This window comes from Aedes albopictus, chromosome 3 (assembly GCF_035046485.1).
Source record: "Aedes albopictus strain Foshan chromosome 3, AalbF5, whole genome shotgun sequence".
NCBI lineage: Eukaryota > Metazoa > Arthropoda > Insecta > Diptera > Culicidae > Aedes > Aedes albopictus.
The window spans coordinates 279,475,968-279,490,014 of record NC_085138.1 but is presented as its reverse complement, the minus strand read 5'-3'; the positions used below and the strand labels follow the sequence as shown (position 1 = coordinate 279,490,014).

General features: G+C 41.6%; 1 protein-coding gene across 2 annotated transcripts in view; it reads left to right on the top strand.

The window, feature by feature from the left end:
• Window positions 1-557: 557 nt before the first annotated feature.
• LOC109420362 (protein Fe65 homolog) overlaps window positions 558-14,047 on the top strand; it is a 408,519-nt gene continuing 395,029 nt past the window's right edge. The window contains exon 1 of one of the 2 annotated variants that reach the window (XM_062860991.1): window positions 558-814. The gene's annotated coding sequence lies outside the window, so the exon portion shown is untranslated. The remainder of the gene's footprint in view (window positions 815-14,047) is intronic. The other variant, XM_062860996.1, reaches the window with a different exon arrangement.

Sequence of the window (14,047 nt, the reverse complement as noted above, 5' to 3'; positions counted from 1 at the left end):
AATTCGTGACTTGAGTTCACTGATGATCCTCGGCAAGGACACCAGCTGAGAAATTCCGAGACGCATTTTATTAAGAAATTGAACTTACTTCGGACTCCGCAGAACTCTACGATCGAACGTAGCTCATCGTCGCACAAAGTTAGCCATTTATAAAACGCTAACTGGAGACGCACAAGCATGGACCGGATCGAAACTCCCACGTAAATGTTACAGAAGACACCCAAACATTAGTCTGAACGGTATGCTAAGTTAGCTACTTCATCAATCTATCATGAATATAAGTATTTTCAGATCTACCGGTGAATATAAGCAGCTTTGGAGCAATGCGATTGCAACGATTAGTTTGAATGTCAAAAGCACGAATTGACCCTCGTATGTTACCCACGTGCTTTCAAGGAATAACGGGATTGCTCCGTCAAGTATTCGGATGTTTGTTTACGTTACGTTGCATACATGAAGATCAGGACATGCGCACTTCTGCTGAAGTATTGCTTTGACATTTGTGCAGTGGTGGTGGCATGTGGAATGTTTTGGAAGGTGTCCTTTTCCACAGAGATTAATTTGTTTCCTCACATTGGTTAGGTTGGCGGAGATACCTCTCGTAGTTGTTGCTGGTCCTGGGATTGGTACAAGTGAACTTTGTTACAGTGGACATTTAAGGACTAAAGTTACTTGTGGTTTTAGTGATATATCAAGCTTTCAGTGAAGTTTAGTTAAAATATTTGAATTCGTTCGTTGTAGCTGTATACTTTTCTCCTTAGAACGCAAATATAATCTTATCAAGCAGATTTCTTTTTACTAAGGAAACCAAAAGGTGAGTGAAGGCAATCGATGCTCTATTGTCCAGCTTGAGAAATTAGATCAAACACTTCTACTGCTATATGTAACAGTTTACAGTGCATGTGCCGTGAATGACATAAGTTCATTAATAAGTCATACGCTATCGATTTTGTAATAACGTTTTGTATCGATAATCTTTTTTTTTACATTAGGACATTTGAACACACTTATGTAGATATAGGTACGAGAGCGCGCTGTTTAGCTGTAAAACGATTTTTATATGCTCCAGTGCCTTTTTATGTTCGTCCTTGTCGACCTGCGATTGTATTAGACCTCTTGATGTGTAGGTTGGTTAGGGGAATCGATAAAATGTGGTCGGCACTGCAGCAGCAAACGTATCTACACTACATTCGACGTTCAGGGTGGTTTGGGTTTGCATGGAAATCAATACGAAGAGCTGCACTCATTGTTCGATAATATCAACAATCATCATAAAAATCTTCATTCTTCGTTCACCAAAGCTAGGCGTACCTGGCAACGGCACGTAAAACGAAAGCAACTGATTGAACCAAACTTGAATCTTCTCATTATGCTCGAGCTCGTGTGACTGATCATACCTTACCGAGTTGTTGTAATAACGATTAACCACGCTCATTTCAAACAAGACGATTTTCGAAGAGGTCTTGACTGTGACACTGAAAATCGGTCTTCCTGAACCCGAATATGGGCGTACGGGTGAAGAGAGCAATGGCAGTGAGTGACATTTGAAGTCAGTCACATTAAATTCGACGAATAATGAAATCCGCTAGCTGTGTAAATACTTAGTAGCTGGAAAGAGCAATGTGAGCTTCGATCATGTAAATGAGTTTCGATTCCGGTAGGTACTTGAGTGGAAGGTGCAAGGCTTTGTGAGCAACCTCTGTTGGTTGTGATGGATGCCTGATGGCATGGTATTGTTGGATCCAGTTTGTAATCTGGAACACCTTCCTCGGATAAGGCGTACATTGCATTTGTATTTAATTGATAATGGAAGCAAATGAAGCCTACACAATATTGCAGCGCGTCGATTCTTTGATTCCTTTGCTATGGGGTCTATATATAGGCTTGGCCGCAGTGATCGCATGAAAAATTTGCTCTTTTAACCTTCACATACCCGACCCCCAACAACTTATTTTCAAAATATTGGAATTTCGTCAATTTTCATCCGATTTTTTTGAAGTTGCCCTTAATCGATCATAAATTGGTGCAAGTTTATTACACTCAAGTGGTCATGTAATATCCGGGAACATTCCGGAGATATTTCGGATTGTACTGGGGTCAGGGGGTGGGGGAGTTATCTGTTTTGCCAAATGACCAAAAGTGATTATTTTGTGTGTTATTGTGTTTGACAGGCCCTCGCGGAACCTGTTTCAGGTGTCCCGGAACGGTCATATCACTTGCATCATACTTTCAATTTTTTCAGCCCCATTTTCTTGAAATCATGAAGTTTGGTATGTCGCACGGCACGTTTTAGTTGCAAACCAGAAATGTCCCCGATTTCACCCCCGTGGAACCTATGCTAGATGTTCCGGGGTGGCCATATTAGTTGATACAGACTTCAGGGCATCGTTTCTGACTCAGTCATTCGAAATCATGAAGTTTGATATGTCGCACGACATGTTTTGGATGAAAACCAGAAGTGTCCCCAATGAGGCCCCGTGGAACCTGTCACCTGTTCGGATAGGTCAACTTATTCAAATCTGGCTATCGCAGTTCTGTTTTATTGTTCACAATAAAAATTCCGCTGAAAATCGATGGTTCAAACACAATAACACACGAAATAATCATTTTTAGCCATTTCGGCAACCTACCTGACCCCAGTACAATCCGGAATAACTCCGGAATGGTTCCGGGTATTGCATGGCCACTTGGGTGTAACAAACTTGCACCAATTTATGATCGATAGAGGGCGACTTCAAAAAAGATGGATGAAAATTGACGAAATGCCAGCATTTTGAAAATGCGATATTGGGGGTCGGGATGTGAAGGTTAATTTGCAGTACTAAAATCATCGTATTTACGCCATTTTTGTTATCTAAACTGATAGAAGTTAAAATATCCTATCAGTTTAAATGTAATGCACAAATTCGGTGATTTTGGTGATGTAAATCAAAAGACCAAAATTTTCATGCGCTCAGTGCAGACAAGCCTTGCCCACAAGTATTCCTTTGAGAAAAACTTCTAGAATCGTGCTGGCATGCATCCGCCAATTCTTTCAGGTGAGAATTTTCTAAGCAAGGCAATAACTAGGGCAGGGGTTTTCAGGCATTTCGGCTCGCGGTGCAGTTTTTGGAAATAAATTGCTCCACGGTGCACATGTTCATTATTGTTTCAAATTTCCAAATTCGTCAAAAAAAAACTGTCGTATTTTTCATAGCAATTCCAAGGGGCGTATGTACTCGTCATTATTTTTTTCACCATGTCTATGTGAATGCGAATAGCACTACCGACCCCCTGTTCCGGGGGTAAAAGTCCACCAAACAGGGAACCCCATTCCAAGGTGTCAGGTGACCCGTGCTGATGGATGAATGATTGAGGGGGTTTCAAAGATGCTCGATCGTTAACGAAGCCCGTAACGTGGGCAGATCACCTTTTCGTGTTGCGTTACGGAGTAAAATCTACCGAAACCTAGTGTCGTCCTACTTTTCCAATTTTGGAATATGCGTTCTGGCAATTCAAGGAATCATAGTATTTAGTCCTTGTCACTGGTATCGTGGTGGCTTATGGTCTCTGAATAAAACTAAGTTAACCAACTTTACTTTGCAGATAGTTACAAACCTCGCCGTTCGAGGCTAAACTAGATGCAAAGGACATCAAATCGAGTTAGGGATCCATGTATGTACTAACTCTTCAAAGACAGCTAAGTGCTGGTATGCAAGGAACATACTAGAATCCTTATTACTGAACATATGTTCCATTATTAGAATGGTATTGCTGCTAATATTAAAACCCGGGTTCTAAACTTCTTACTGGGGAGAATTTAGCAGTAACACAAGGGTGATGCTAGGTTTCCGATGCATGGCCAATATCAGTACTCTTGTTTTGTTTTCTAAGAAAACAAATCAAAAACTGTATCAAAATCGATACTTTATTGCCCCTCAATGGCAATTGAGTAATGCGACATGCACTACACTAAGGATACGGGTAATGTCACAATAGATCTAAAAACTGGTCGCAGTGACAAACCCGAACAGGAATAAAAAAAAAATGATGTGACATAGTTATTCGACTCGGAATAATTCTTCCTCAGAATGTTTTTGGAAAATTTCAGACAAGATCTTTATAAATAAATGCTGAATGAAATCTTGAGCCGAATTAGTGCTATTTTGTTTTGAAGAACCTCAAGTCCTTCGAAAACTACTGTATTATTTCTAGTGTGGTTTTTTAATGGACGTTTTTCCAAGACTTTTACTGAATTTCTTAAAAATTTCTAGCAAGAGACTTGGAAGGTTTATTTTCAGAAACTTGGCATATACAAATTGACAATATTTTTGATAAATTCCTTTCAAGCACTCTTGTCAATTCAAAAGGAAATTTATATGAAAATTATAAGCACGTTAACAGTAGAATTCCTGGTTAACTGATTTCGATTGATTCCTTCTCTGGTATCAAGCAAAACCACATAAATATTAGTACGATTTCTTCTGAGAATTGTTTAGCCTAATGATTAAAGATACATTTGAAATGCCTTCCATTAAGGGGTCGTGCACAAATTACGTCACGCTTTGAGGGGGGGGGGGTTGAATAACCTGACGACCCATACAAAAAAATTTAGATCTCATACAAAAAGTGTGACATAGGGGGGAGGGGGGGGGGGGTTGAAAATGGCCGCTTTTTACGTGACATAATTTGTGTATCACCCCTTATGAGTTCTTGGAAAGATATAACATTTATTAGGAAAGTTTTGGCAGACTTGTTTCATGATTCTTCGCGAATATCTGATAGACTTGTTTCATGATTCTTCGCGAATATCTGAAACGGTGTTTGCTGGATTCAAGGTTGACACGCCGGCTGGAAAAAAAAGGAAATTTTGCTCTCAATCCCTTGGAGCGCCTTCCAATAATTCAGTTGTTCTAATTAACTCGAATAATTTTTCATGAAATGCGTAATGAATATAAATTTAAATGTGTACGCAAGACTTTTCTGAAGTGCTGCGGTGCACTTGTCATTGTTTCGCGGTGCACCAAGTGCACCGCGGTGCACGATCTAAAAACCGCTGAACTAGGGAAATCTAGGAAAAAATACTAGTAAAATCCTAGAAGGAGCTAAGCGGAGAAGTGCATACAAAAAAAGGGATCGTACGCTTTGATCGCTAGATTCTAAGATAGAATAGGGATGCCCATTTTTATCTTATTTTATTGCCAATCGCACGAAAAACAATAGTTATCCATGCAACGAGTTGTAAAAGGTTTTTACAACACGAGTCGTACATTTATCCAACGAGGCAAAATTGAAAGAAAATCAGAGTCGCCTAATAATTACCCAGAAAACTCCAGTGGAAAGCCAACAGTTTCCACAGAAACCACCTACTTTGAAAAATCATACTCAAGAACGAAACATCGTAGACACAATGTTTTTTTTTGTGAAATCATAAGCAAATTTTCTCAGCAATTGGAAAAAGAATACAAAATGAAAATCGTTTTCCACAATATTTTCCACTGATGAGGAAAATCGGTTGGAAAAGTAAAAAAAAACTATTTTTGCACTCCGGGAAAATTCTAAAAAAATATATTTTTGGAAGGGATGTGTTTTTTCTCCGTTCATGAGTTATGACCAAGTTTGTGTAAATTTTCCAGAGGTGCTATATGAGCCTTTTTTTTTTTGAAAAATCATAACTTAAGGCGAAACTGGAAGCATTTCCTCATTTTTAGGTTTTTGATTTTTTATTAAATAACGAAGCAATATTTTCAAAATCGGTTTTCGTGCACATGTCGAGTATGAATCAGGGTATCTTCTAATTTTTTTACGCGGTAGAAAATGTTTTTCGTTTTTGCAGAAACCATTTTTGAACAAAATTTCACTAAAAAATGGTTTCTGCAAAAACGAAAAACATTTTCAACCGCGTAAAAAAATCAGGAAATACCCTGATCCATACATCCATACCGATTTTGAAAATATTGCTTCGTTATTTAACAAAAAATCAAAATAAAAAAAAAACGAGAAAATGCTTCTAGTTTCGCCTTAAGCACGAAGCATCGTAGACAAATTTTCTCTGCAATAAAAAAAATATATATAAAATGAAACTTGTTTTCCACAATATTTTCCACTGTTGAGTAAAATTGGTTGGAAAATCGGAAAAACTATTTTCGAAGTTCGGAAAAATTCAAAAAAAAAAATTTTTTTTGGATGGGAATTAAATACATAAGTTATTGTATGTAAAATTTTCAAGATGTGGTTTTTCTCCGTTCCTGTTTTGTGGAAATGGTCCAGATGTTGGTTGATTTTCGACCATCCTGATTATTAATTCGCACAAAATTGGTCACAACTCAGGAACGAAGAAAAACCACATCTTGAAAATTTTACAGGATAATTTGCTTATAATTTCACAAAAAAAAAGCATTGTGTCTACGATGCTTCGTTCTTGAGTTATTCCGGAAAAGTAGGCTACCCTGATTTTTTTCAATTTTGTTTTTGTTCATATATACAGGGTGTTGGGTTCCTGAGTGATAGAGGACCACAAATGGTGAAATAAAATTGTTCTACGCATATGGTCAAATCTCAACCGTTGCGTAGGGCGCTGTCCATAAACTACGTAGACTTTTTTTTGGTCATCTCAGACCCTCCCTCCCCCCTCGTAGACTTTTGTTCATACAAAATTTTCGAAATTTTTATGGAGCGTAGACTTTGACCACAACCCCCCGTCCCCCCTAAGAGTCTACGTAGTTTATGGGCATCCCCTAGTTATCGAACTTTCCATGTTTTGACTAGTATTGCTTTTTTCACTGAAAATTTTCCTTGCTTCGCTGAACAACATGACGTTTTCTTCCAGCGAAGGCTTACGCGATACAGAAAATCGCTGAATTTCACACTAACACTGCAGAAAATCTGTCAACAATAACTCAATACACATGCATTTTCAGCGAAAAGATCTATTTGCGTGACAACAATCCACTCCCATGACTACCGGGCGGCCGCCGTCAAGTATCAGGATTGCCAACTGTCCGGCGACTGCTGTCAGTTTTCTTTGTCGCCGAATCTGGCGCTGGGTCTTCGGCGCGGAAACCCAAAGGTGGGAATAAAATGTTGGGGTTTGCGCGCAATATTGCTCTTGCTCTAGCTTTGCTCTAAAAAACTTAGTTATTTAGCTAAACCAATTGATTTATAGATGCCATTTGATAGAAAATTCAATAATTTTTCAAATAAGGTTAAAAAAACTGCGATAAGTCTGACCATTTTAAAGTTATAGCCAGTTAAGGCAATAAAAGTCAAAAACATGGAAAGTTAAATAACTACGTAACGGTTGAGATTTGATCATATGCGTAGAACAATTTTTTACTCCATTTATGGTCCTCTATCACCCTTTAAAAAGTTTGCACTCAGGGACCTAACACCCTGTATATGAACCCTACCTGTGAAAAAATAATCATTGGATTCTGAGAACCTTGGTACCAATTTTTACGATAAAAAATCCCCTGCATACAACATTTTTTGCAATGACAAAAAAAAACTATTCACTGGAATATGATGATTATAGGTGATTGCCATCAGTATCATCGTACTTCCCGTTGGGCCAATGGGAATACACACGTGTTCCGTCATCCCAGGTAGAGGTGAATAACCTAGCGAAATACTGTCGATCAAAACTTGATATTAGTTTGATTGATATAAGAGATAAAAGATCTGAAAACAATAAACTATGTTCCTGGAGCATCTGGACAATATCAAAATTTGATATTTTAAGATCAGACGAATAGCTCGCTGGTTAGATCTTACAAGATCTAAATATGATATGATGATGATGTTCAAGAAGTAAACTTTTGACATTATTTTTAGATCTTTTATCTTATATATCAATCAAACCAATATATCATTTTTTGATCTTCATATCAAAATATGCTATTATTGAGCTCTTTTCCTTTACCCGGAATACTAGAAAAGACATTTAACCGTTATGTGGCCGACAGGGTACCCGGGTACCCAGTCCCCATTTAAAAAGCACGTTGTAGAAAAAAGCAAAAATTTTGTCGGACACATAACGGTTAAATCAAGCAAACCGTGCTATAACCGTCACAGTTTTCCAAGCTCTTTCCGCGAAGACCGAGATTGTCAATCAAACAAACCTAAATGAGTTGCATTATAAATCATAATGCAATTGTTTGATTCAGTAAGGATTAGTAAGCCGTAGTGATAATGAAACGGTATATGTAAAACAAATACAGTGCAGAGTTGGAAAAAGCTATTTATAAATTAGGTAGGCTCGACGTGCCTAATTTATAAACGTGCATGCCTTGCGTATTTCTAAAATAAATATGTATAATAAAAGAACACGCAAGCATCTCTCAGAATGGACTTTGCTTCCAGAGCAGTGCCAAAACCGGAATGCACGCCAAAACTTTGAGAAATCATGCTTCATCTGTTTTCCACATCGAGATGCAATAGCGAAACAAGATGCTCTGTAAGGAAAAACTAGCGTAGCAGGCATAAATTTTCATTAAAAATGACCAATTTCCTTTTTACGCCCTCTCCATCGAGACCGGAACAAACAGCGCCGTTCAGCGCACACAACTGTTGATGAATGTTTTCGCACGTGTTCGACAAATATTTTCACAACCTTCACCCTTCGTTTCGCTATTTTTTTTCCCGGTCAAACGTGTCCATGTGCAACGTACACTATTTGAACGAATAAGCCGTTTTTTTGGGATCAGCTCCACAATTAAATGTATGTCAATATGTGCGCATATGTTCTGTACATATAACGGGGAGCTATGATTGTAACAAAATTATATCGAATGAATATTCAATTCAATTGGTATGTTGGTTTTATTTCTTAATCCGCTGCTACAGCTGAATTGTTTGTATATATCTTGTTTTCATAGATTTGCGGCTCCTAAGTTTGGTAGTTTTTACTGCCGAAATAAGTACATAGTTTCAAATGATATCAAATTACCAAGCTTCCTGCCTTTTTGGCTGCAAAGTAAGTTTACTCCGAGCGTATAGTAGATTACCATTTTCGGTGGTCTTTTCCAACAGCGTACAACCAGCGCGTTCGCGGGTGCCCACGAAGTCGCCGAAACAGCGCACTGCAGTTTCCTGTATTTTATTCGTTTCACAATATTAACAATTCTCACCGAGAATTGTCCGTAGCACTTTGCGCTCCGTAAGCATTCTGACCTGCCTCCTTTCATGTCTAGGGTAACCTGGGGTAATACGCACCCCTGGGGCAAAACGCCCTCACGCTATTTCATTATATAGATAAAGTTCCGTCAGATGCAAGCAAAGTAGACGTAAAACTGAGCAGGACAAGCTCAAGAATGCCAAGAATACTCGAATGAAAAGCGTGGAAAACGATGATTTTCCACATTTTGAAAGATTGTCTAATTTGAAGCGCACGCAACTTAAGCAGTTGATTATATGGAATCAACCCATTAACTACCATCCGCCTCCAACACCTTCCATTTGCTGCCGTAAATAGTAAGATGGAGCCGCCTGGTATTTCACTAGAATTCAAAGCGGAAAATGCCAGAGGTCGTATTGCCCCACCTCAAGGTGCGTTTTGCCCCCAACATTTTGTCAGCACCCAAAACGTAACACTTTTTTAAATTGTTAATTTGATCCGGTAAAATTGATATTACGCGGTCCAAAAGTTGGCGTCTTTTAGTGAAATAAGTAAACTAACTTCTAAAACGCAAGACACCTATAAAATCATCTTAAACATGGTTTTAGGGCCACATATGCTTAGGGGGTGCATATTACCCCACATTCCCCTCGTGACCGTAAGAATCATCGTCTTATACAGAGCGAATTTCGTTTACGTTTGCAACTTATGGGACCTAAGCTGGTTACTAAATCTGTAGAGGCCCTTTTCCCATTCAACAAATTTTTGTAGTGATTCATTCACTTCACTGTTATCATTGTTTTGTCTGTTAGCAAATTTTCTTGCCTTTCATTGCATAAAACCTCCGCATATCGTTCTTGTTCACGTTTTCCTGCGCTTCAGCTATCACATATGCTTCGTGCTGCATTCCTTACTACGGTAGATTCGTTTTTCTTCTGCTCTTGCAATCATAGCAATGGACTTCTGGCGAAATTCTTCTCGTTCATAACTCGTCGGAACTTATCATCGAATCAACTATTATTGCGTTGGCGTCGCTGAGCGATACCTATCAATTTTTGCGCTGTTGTTGCCACTGTTTCATGGATAAAATCCCATAAACTATTGTCATCCCCAAATCCATTGATCTTGAAGCGCATGGTTCTGTAGTGACTTGAGCTCGTGACGCTCGATAACTACATTTGAATTTGTGAATCCTGTCTAAAATGTCGCCCGTCGACCAATATGTGGTCTTTTTTTTCCTTTTAAACCATGGGGGGAAAATCTGCTCAACCGACACCTGAACGGCCCATGTCCAGGTAGTATGGGGTAAAGGCCGTCGTCTACTACAAAAATAAAAGCCAGGACCACTCTCTTCTCGACTCACTAAACTCATTCCTGTGGTCGTCAAACTCTACGTCTCTCCGGAACCACCGAGAACGCATTGCTTCAGAGAGGGGCTAGTGCACATCGCACCCTCGAGGTTAGCCGTGTAGCCTGCAGCAACGAACATCGATGACTCGCTTTGGGGAGTCAACCAAGGTAGCATGCTGGCGCTTAGTCAGTTTCCCGAGTGGTTCTGGTGAATATAGAACGAAGCCACACCTTGAATTTTCGAAAGCACAAATCTGAGGAACCAACCATCGCACCAAGCTGAAAAGTTGATCGATTGGTCACCCGCTGGTGGTGACTAATCGATCAACTTTTCAGCTCAGTGCGATACTTGGTTCTTCAGATTTGTGCTTTTGAAAATTCAAGGTGTGGCTTCGTTCTATATTCACCTTCTCATCACCCTCTTTGTCCTGGGAAGGCGGGCAGGGTTAACCCCGCTCCCGCGCTCAACTGTTTTGCAGACATCAAGAACTGATGCATACGTGCAACCAGATCTGACCTGCTGAAGGCAAGGGTATCACTACCCTATCGGCCCTATCAGCTGCACCAGTAGGTTGCTGACAGTAGGGCCTCCACCTACCCCGGCCTTGCCGAGGTCTCCATTCTAACCACGGGCTCGGATCCAACCTAGTAGAACGACGCCACGATAGCAACACTACCAGGGTGTTCTCCCCGCGGCCACTTAAATAATCGCTGTAAGGGTTGATTTCGACCGCAAGGCATCGGTCTGACCTACGTAGCCGACTTCGAACCAGTGTCCGGCCATTTAGCCGAATGCCGTTTGGCCGAACGCCATTTGGCCGAATGCCATCTGGCCGAAAGGGTCATTTGGCCGAATGTTCACCGCCTAGTCCGTAGGCAGACGCGGTGCAGGTTCGCAACCCAACAAACATATTTGAAGTATAAGAGTGGAACAAACCTTTCTTAAGCAAACTTCAGTTTAAGAAACTGCTATTCAGCTACTTCAGAATCTGTTACTTGGGAATCGCTTGAGCCCACCAGTAAGTGGTCCCCCATTTCTAGGATGGGCCTTTCTAAGCATAGTCGCATCACACACACGTGAGAGCACCGCTACCAGCTCGTCGTCATCTAAAATAAGTAGGATTCACTCACGGTTGAGCGCCTCCCTAAATACCCCTTCGTCGAAGTATGATGTCTTTCACCTGCGAGGGCTTCGCCTTGGCCTAGCCGCCTCTTCTATCAGCTGGCTGCTCTTGTTGTAGTCGATACTGTAGCGAATTGCCTAGTGATCACTGTGAGTGTAGTCATCGTCTACTCTCTAGTTCGAAGTATTTATTAGGTCAGGACTACAAAAAGTAAGGCCAAAAGGGTTCCCCATTCCACGGCCCAGGCGTTGAAGTCACTCGCTATTACCACCGGCATTCGCCCTGTTAGCACGGTCGTCATACAGTCCACCATCGGCGTAAACTGCTCGATCGACCGCGGAGGCGCATAACAGCTACAGAAGAAGACCCCGTTTACTTTGGCGACCACGAAGCCTTCATAGGTAGTGGAGTCCATATCGCCGTTATTTTTTCCGGACCCATCCGCGACCCAATTGCCGTTACCGGCAGGTACTCGGTATGGGTTCGGTATGATATTTTTTCCCCACTCAGGAACTGCCTGTCAAAGCACTTGCTGGGCTGCGTCACAGTGATTCAGGTTCAGCTGTGTTACCTGCACTGTGATTTGTTCGCGGGTTTCTCGGAACAAATCAAACACTTGGGTGGACTCGTGCAGCCTTGTACTTCGCGGCCTTCGCCGTCACACTTTGTCTACAAAGGTTTCTTCTGTCACGGCCTTTGCAGTCCCATGAGTTATGTCCTGGTTCCAAACATCTGTAGCAAACCTCCGGTGGGTCGTGCAAGATCAGTTGGTATTCTGACCAGCCTTCCTTCAGCTTTTCTATTTTACGGACTTGTAAGCTGTACCAATACTATCCGTGTTCCTGCCGAACCGTTCCATAGCCGAACGGCTGCGGTGGCCACCTGCATCATGCACTGTTGCCACAGTGAACTCTTCCGCATCAGTGATCTAGTTCACCTCTTCACCTTCTGAGTCGCCTCCGCTATAAGAGCCCTCAGCTCGATACCCTTGTCTAGGACCTTTTCCGCCAGACTTTTAGAAGCGGCGCCCTTGTGCTTCTTGCCATGCTTGAGCTCGAGCATTATTTCACCTGTACGAGTACGTCTAATACTGCGTACGTCGGCTCCCAGATCCACGAGCGCGGCGTCGCTCCTCATCTCCTTCAAGATTTCCGAGTACCTGGACTGTTCGGTCTTGATGGCGAACCCACGCTTCTCACGCTTAGCACCTGCACTCTAGGCCTTCCGTTCAACTATGGTCTAAGGGGCGTCCACCCTCTGACCCGCCCTACCTTGTTGTTGCTGAGGACCAATCAGTTATCGATCCGGGACGGACCGGCTTTCTGAGGTCCACCCTTTCCGTTCTTGCGGGACGTCAGGCTGGGTTCACGGCCGTCTAGCGTTGCGGGCGCCATCTGGTTATCGCAATAGCATTCGCCACACTTTTGGGCTTACCCGGGAAAACGAAGACCTCCGTCTGCGTAGACTTCGGAACCTTTGACTCACGGGTACTGCCGCCAACGCAGTTGCCACGAGTTTCTCGTGGTCCTGCCTGGCCATCATCATTGACCTATGAAGGTCCTTGCGAATTTCAGCCTTCGCGGAGACAAAGTCAATGATGGAGTTAAGCTTGTGCCCCTCCTTATATGACCCGATACAGCATAGCATTTCATACTCAGCTGCACCTCCTTGGGGAACAGATGCTTGGGACCTCCTCAACTTTTAGCTAACGGACTTTGTCGTTGACCGACCCATGGAAGCATGAGTAAAGAATCATACTGAAATTTTCCATTCATATTTGCAGCATAACATTCATAAGGCAGTTCCTCGCAAGACTTCTAACTTTCCCACCTTTGATGGTCTTAAGATGAATCTTGAGAAAACACACTACATACCTTGAACGCAGCGGCACTCACGTGGTTTTATTTTCGGCAGAATTTATTGCTTCATTTGTATTGGGCCTGCCCTGTGCTGTGCGAAAGGTGAAAGCATTTTCTTTGACCTCAAACCACAACCAAACCAACACAACAAATGAGAAACACCAGCAGGAGGCCGCCGATTTTTCCTTCTTTGCACAGAATAGTGGTGCGAGTCAGATAGCTGGCTTCCTCGACTGTTCGTTCAATAGAGGGGCATCATGGGCTTTGTTAGAACCTGTGAGATGCTAGAACCAGAAAGGGGCTAATAAGAAAAGTGTTGGGGGATACTGGTGCAAAATGCGTCCATTTTGAAACTGGTAAGTTGGGAATAGCAGTTTTTTAAATTGCCTTATGAGCCAATTCACATCAAGACTATCCAATCTGGGTCGGAAGGGCAACTGTCTGGAGTATCAAATTATTTGAAGAGATATATCAGATTTGGCAAATTTAAAAAGGAAACATTTGTTCGCCTCCCCATTTTTCTCATCTAAACTCTACTGCTTGACATCGGATAGCTATCGCCCTGGCCAAATTGCACAACCAGAAGCTGAAGCAGCAGCGCTATCGATGAAACATAATAA